Below are 6399 nucleotides of genomic sequence, written 5' to 3'. Positions count from 1 at the left end.
TAGCACTTCACAATGTCCAAAAGATCTCTAGGGACAACTGCATTTCAGAGATAAGGGAAAACACCACAACCTGCCTAGTACAATATTGCTGGCATGCTCTTTGGATGTACAAAATTAACATTTCTAAAGGCATTTCCCCCCACACCTGGAATAAATATGCAAGGGATGTTTGGGATTAAAGGCCACACCTTTATTAAGATGTCAAGGATCTGACACAGAAATACAACTAGTCAACCTTGTGGACAACCTAGCTTGATGAATGCACTAGGAGAACCTCTGGGCCCTTCCCCTGGGTGACCCCACCCCAGCTTAGTGCCCTAGATCAGATGGGTAATTGATCAGTACCCTTCCTTGCCCCCAAAGCAGAAACAATGCCAGTGCCAGACCACCAAAGGCATCCAGGGAAGCAAGAGGCATTATCAGAGTTCAAGGACTCATTCCACCCAGGCAAAACTCTCAAAGAGGGGGTAAAGCAGGGCCAGTAGGGGACATGGTTGGGGAGGAGGTGCCACCTGGGGACAATCCCAAGGCTTGGAGGGCCACATTCAGCTCCAGGTCTGAGGTTCCCCATCCCTGGGGTAAGGCAAACATGCCCCCCACTGGAACACGGGGCAGTGGTGTAGTACATAAATCCTATAGAAATCTACAGTTAATTTTACTTGTGTGTGTGTGTGTTGAACAGAAATGCTAATTCGCTGACTGGCATTGTTTGTATAAAACTGTGTTTGGAAAATAACTGGGAAAATCAGGCGTTATTGCAATGTATCAAACTATGTTGCACATGTACAAGGTCAATGTGAACATAACAAGTGTGAAAAACAACTTCTAAATATGGTTATTAGGAGGAAATGGGCATGGATTAGTGATGTAATTATGATGATAATGATGCATGCATAATTAGTAAAACAAAGTTGATAAAAAGACCAGCAATGCATAGTTTTGCGAGAACCAGCCCTGACTGCTTCTCCCTTGCAAGTGTATTCAATAAACCTGTTGCATCCACTTCGGTTGTTCTCAATTATTATTAGGCAAGTTAATTGGGGATTCGAACCCAGCCTCAAGGCCCATGCCTTAGGGGCGTTTATAACAATGGCGACTCCGCCGGGACGATCTTTAGTGATCCTCTTTGCCTTGGACGTAATCTGTGGAGAAGGGGGGAGCTCCAGACTGATTGAGTCTGCCCTGTATCCACGAGAGCGTACCAGGACCTAGAGGTGTCACCATGATCATCCCATAGTAAACCGAACAGGAAAAAGGCACAGGACGTGAATTTCGCCTCTCTTTTGGTAAGGCACCCATTGGGTTAAACTGTGTGAAAGTGAGTGAAAGTAGCGAGTGTTGTATGTCATTTGTCCGTTGTTCCGTGTTAGGCATATCCCTGGTAGACAGAGAGGCTACCCAAGTGTCGTCTGAACATGGGAGAGGGGAAGGGTGCATCGGAACGTTATCTGTCTGTTGTTTTGTCTCAGACACCCCCCCAGGTAGACAGAGAGGCTACCCCCAAAAAGTCGTACGTCATCTGCAAAGGGCAGATAGGACTGGACAGGGAACATGGGGACAGGGTGCTTCAAAACAGGACAAGATGGAGAGAGTCAGAAGAAAAAGGGCGATTGGAAAATGACCCCCCTTGAATGTATTTTGCAAAATTTCACTGAGTTTAAGAAAAGTGTTATGTCTTCTGGAGGGCTGGTCCCAAAGGAATAACAGCTGTTAATGTTTTGTAATGAAGTATGGGTGGAGCTGGGTGTTGATTGGCTGTTGTATGGGATGTTTAACCTCACTAAGGCTCGGCAGTTGGAAGCTACCCTCTTTAAGATGCTGCCAGGCGAAACAACTTTGTGGTGGCATGCATAGGGTTAGAAAGAGCCATCTGCCCAGACCCCCCACAAGAATGTGCGCTGATAAAGGCGCGGGCTCAATGTAAAATTAATGAGGGGAAGAAATTGGAAATTAAGCCCCCAGTCTTTCAGGCAAAGCCACTAGTTTAAACTCCGTCACCTCAAATTCAGCCCCCAACGTTTTGGAACTTTGTCTGTGTAAATCTAAATACAGACTGTGCTTTCTCATGAAGTATTTAATCTGTCTCTTTAGTAGCTTTAGCAAACTTGTGATTTGCCCTATTTGTCAGGAGCAGCCTTAGTTTCCAGAACACACACATGCATGTTTCCCAAGGAATGTACTCAAGGACAGCAGGGACAGAACTGGAGAGATTTTGAATCTTGGTGTAAGACCTTGAGACCAAATTCCTTCCTGGTTTTGGATCAGAGCCCGTATGGCTTCAGCTGTATTCAACTGCCTGCTCTGGGCATAGGAGAGGTAACAGGATCCTTTGATTTTTTTTAAGTTTAAAGTTATGAATGGGTTAGGAGAGGAATGAATGATAGTGGTTAATCCAGATGTTAAGGTGTATGTCACTTGTCTGTGTTCCTAGGTTTAGTCTCAGACATCTCCGGCAAACAGAGAGGTTGTAGCAACATGGGGGCAGGGTGCTAGGTAGTAAGAAGAAAGAGAGTTGGGATGGTTGTACTGTTGTGTGTTTTGTCTGTCTGTGGTAAAAACAGTATTTTGGTTTTTCTTTTTGGAGCTCCTTTTTGTTATTCTGGTATAGTGTTAAGAAATTTAGAGTAAGTATGTTGTGGTATTTATGAATGCAACTTTAATTGTCTCTCTTTCTTGTATTTTTTTATGTGTAAGATTTGATTATATTTATCCATGGTGGGTCATGGTGAGAAGATTTCCTATATTTTATTTTATACCTTATCCATTTGGGTGTATGGTTTTAGGATTTATAATGCTGCCTCCATCACCATGCAACAGGGGAACATTTTCACCTAATGTTTTATTTCCTTGGGGGCTCCCTCCTCTATCAAATTTCGTAGAGTTGGAATCTCCAGTCTGTGTGTACAGTGGATTGATTTTTGTTCTATAATGGGTTAGAATTAAGTATGATGAAATATAATATGTTGCGAAAAAGAGGTGTATGAATCGAGTACTCATGTGTGAATGTGTGAAGGTTTCTTGAAATGTCTATTGCTGTTTAAAGAACCTCTGTTCCTTTAGCGGTCTTTGAAGTCAAGTGTGAAAGAACTTGCTCTGTTTGTTTAAGCAAGTGATTAAGAGAGAGCTGAGGAAAGTAAATGGGAGGTCTGAGTTATAGTGAAAAGAGAATAATTTCTGTTCTATAATGTCTGTTTCCTTTTCTTTGTTTAATTTATTGGGTTGCAGTTTGCCTTTTGTGTAAGTGTGTGTTTAAAATTATAGCTCCTCCTTCTTTCCCCCCCCCCCCACTTGCCTCTAAACAGCTAGAGGAATGGCGTATTTTCAGCCCGGGGTATATTTATCTTTCAGTGCTTGATAAATGTTTCTGGGCACATAGATCATGATTACCCAAGATGTTTTTGTTGGCACCTGCAAGGGGAAATTATGTATTTTTGTATAAGGTTAAAAGTCTATTGCTAACTCTTTTATTATTTCCTAAGGGAATTTCCTCCTTTTGGCACTTTGACAAGGAGGCATAGTTCTGAAGTATTTTTATGTAAAAGCTTTTTGAAACTCTTGTTGCCACCCAGTTGTAGAGTTAAAGATATTGAGAGGTTTAAGGAATGTTAACACTTCAGATTAAAAGTTAAAACAGCTCTTATGCTTTTATAATAGGTGTTTTAATTGATGATTATGCTTTATTTTTTATACTAAGATTGATTGACTGTGTTTTTTTAATTATGTCGATTGATTTCAGTCAGGCCCAATCCCAAGGAGAAAGAGGAAGGGCCTTGTTAATTATTGTGTTGTCTGTTATGTAATTATTCTCCAGTTTGTGTATATAGTGGACTGATTTTTTTTATTCTACAGCAGTTTAAAATTGTTTTGTGTTGATGTTTGTTGTCTGATGCATGGGCATAGGTTTGCCAAAGGTGATTTAAGTAAGATAGTTTGAAGGCAAGAACATATGCAAGGTGGATAGAGTTACGAAGAAAAGGTGCAAAGTATGTTGGAAATAGTATGTTGCAAAGGAGTTGAGGGAAAAGGTGAAGCAAAGGCTTGAAAGGTTTTATTGACAGCAAACGAATGAATCTGACAGTTTAACCCCTCCTTTCTCTAGTCCTTTTTAAACAAGGGTATATAAACTGACAAATGATGACGATGATTTTTGGTAAGTTGGCAACATGAGGCCATTGACTATATGCTAGAAGTCAGCAAAACTGAGTAATACAATGAATGATTCAGAGTTTGCTTATCTATATCAGTGTAAAAGTACAGAGCATGACTAACCCCCACCTTTGGAATTTGTGTTTACTGCCAACTTCTTGTACTCAAAGTGTATATCTGCTGTAGTGATTGGGGCTCTCATCCAACAGGAAACAAACCTGAAATTCTAGTGTAACAGGGCCAGTTGTAAGATTGGGGCATACAGGATGTGAATAGTAGGTTTTGTATAACACATAGAAAGACAGTGAACAGGTTCAAGAGTCAGTGGTTATTGGCTTAGTTTTCACACTGAAACTTGTTCTCTTGCATGTGTATGTTTATAACCCCTTCTTCCTCCATTTGGTGGGCAAGTAGCCAAGAGAGCAAGGAAGCTCCATGTAGCCTGATATAATTTTGTTATTTTTTATGCATTTGTATATGATTAAAACGTCTAATTCTTTTCATTTAATTTGTTTTTTTTAATTATAGGATGGAGCGGAAGCATATGCTATGATGGTTGTTCTGATTTTATATAGGTATAGCAGAGAATCGCCTGGATCTCTCTTTAAGTCATTTTGATATAGTGTTAAGAAATTGTAAGAAGTTTTTTATTGTCTGATTTAAAGTATAAGTATTTTCTTTGAGTTTCATTGAAGGTATAAGTTTTGTAGTTAAGCAGTGGAAGGACAAACCATCTGATGTGTTTTCTCCCTCCAGTCTTAGTTGTGTGCATGCATCCTGAATTCAGGACTTTATTGCCTAGGAGGTACAGTAATATGGTATTCTTTAATGAGCCCAGCTTAAAGGGTGTAATATGTTTTGTTTTAATCATGCTAATTCTTTACAGCCGAGTTATGAACAGCTGGAAGAATTTTTTTTTTTGAAGATACAAAATGTTTTCTTTTTATAACCAATGCCGGCTTTTATTTCTCTCTCCTGATATCTGTTACAGATAGAATTGTATTTGTAAAGATAAACTTAATTTTTCTTTCTGGGGCCCCTTTTCTTTGTTTCTTTCAGTATTTTTGTGTCTCTTTAGCAACCTCTGCATATGATCAGAGGCTAGAGAAACTTGAAGGCCTTTAGAATGTGTAGTTATGTTGTGTGTCTATCTGTTGCAACACGGTATTTTGGTTTTTTTGTGCACTTTTGAGAAGTCTCATTTGTAGCCATGAAGGTATTATTTTTATATTTTCCTTCCTGTGCTGAATGATTTGCTAAGGAAGCATTAACCCCCAAAGAAATTTGTGTGTGTGTGTGTGAGACACAGGAGATTTATTGCAGGTATTTTGATTGGAGCCTCATATGAAGTTGGTACCAACGTATTGGGCCTTTATATAGCTATGCAACAAATGTGCTATTCCCTAGCATGTGTTAACAGCATAGAGGCCTGCTTAATGGAACCACTCCCAATGGTCTGTGTATAAGGTTGCAAAGGTGCAAACATAAGGGTGTATGAGAGTTTCACCCCTCCTTTTCTTTTAGTAGAGATTTGTTTTTAAATGTTGAAGGTTAAGTTGTATGATATGTACAGATGTATGTAGAAGATTAATGATGTGGAAAAACAACATTATAACTTAGTGTTTGGTTATCTATGTGAGAATATGCATGAATTATACATATGTTTATATACCTTATTCAAATAATGAGTGATTTTATATTGGGTCTTATAATGTGAGAGAATGTTATAGATGCCATAACAAGATTTCACCCAGATCAATTATAAAAGAGTGTTTGAAATAGAGTTTATCTTTAATTATGACCAAATGGATATGTAAATCTTTGAGGCTAAAGAAAAAGGTCCTCAGGGAAAGATATCCACTCGCTATGGGCGGTCTATAAATGAAACAAATAAAATAAATAAATAAATAAATATCAAAATTATTTATATTATGCATTATATTATATTTCATGAATTTTATGAATAGCATTGTAAGCAGTTATTAAGCAAAGAAACACAGATGCCCTCTCAACTATGGAACCCTGATGCTTTGTTTTCCTCAAAAGGATTGTTTTTAAAGGACCTGATGGATTTGGATTTTTCCAGGAGCAACTAAAGGCTGTTATTGCCTCTGCCCATGTCAGTGGGAGAAAAGGCATTTCTAATAAGTCACACGGGGGAAGGTGGTTCTGAGAAACACAGTCTTCGTACTTTTTCCTTCCAGAAAGAAAGCTACTACAATGAACTGTTTTTTTATATATATCATTTGAATT

General features: G+C 38.9%; 1 long non-coding RNA gene across 1 annotated transcript in view; it reads left to right on the top strand.

Annotated features, from left to right (window-relative positions):
- The first annotated feature begins 1796 nt into the window (after positions 1-1796).
- LOC133387988 (uncharacterized) overlaps positions 1797-6399 on the top strand; it is a 54341-nt gene continuing 49738 nt past the window's right edge. Inside the window, exon 1 of the long non-coding RNA XR_009763612.1 lies at positions 1797-2316. This is a non-coding gene — a long non-coding RNA (uncharacterized LOC133387988). The remainder of the gene's footprint in view (positions 2317-6399) is intronic.

This window comes from Rhineura floridana, chromosome 6, assembly GCF_030035675.1.
Source record: "Rhineura floridana isolate rRhiFlo1 chromosome 6, rRhiFlo1.hap2, whole genome shotgun sequence".
In the NCBI taxonomy this organism is placed as follows: Eukaryota; Metazoa; Chordata; class Lepidosauria; order Squamata; family Rhineuridae; genus Rhineura; species Rhineura floridana.
Note: the sequence above shows the minus strand (reverse complement) of the source record. Positions and strands in the feature narration are given on the sequence as shown.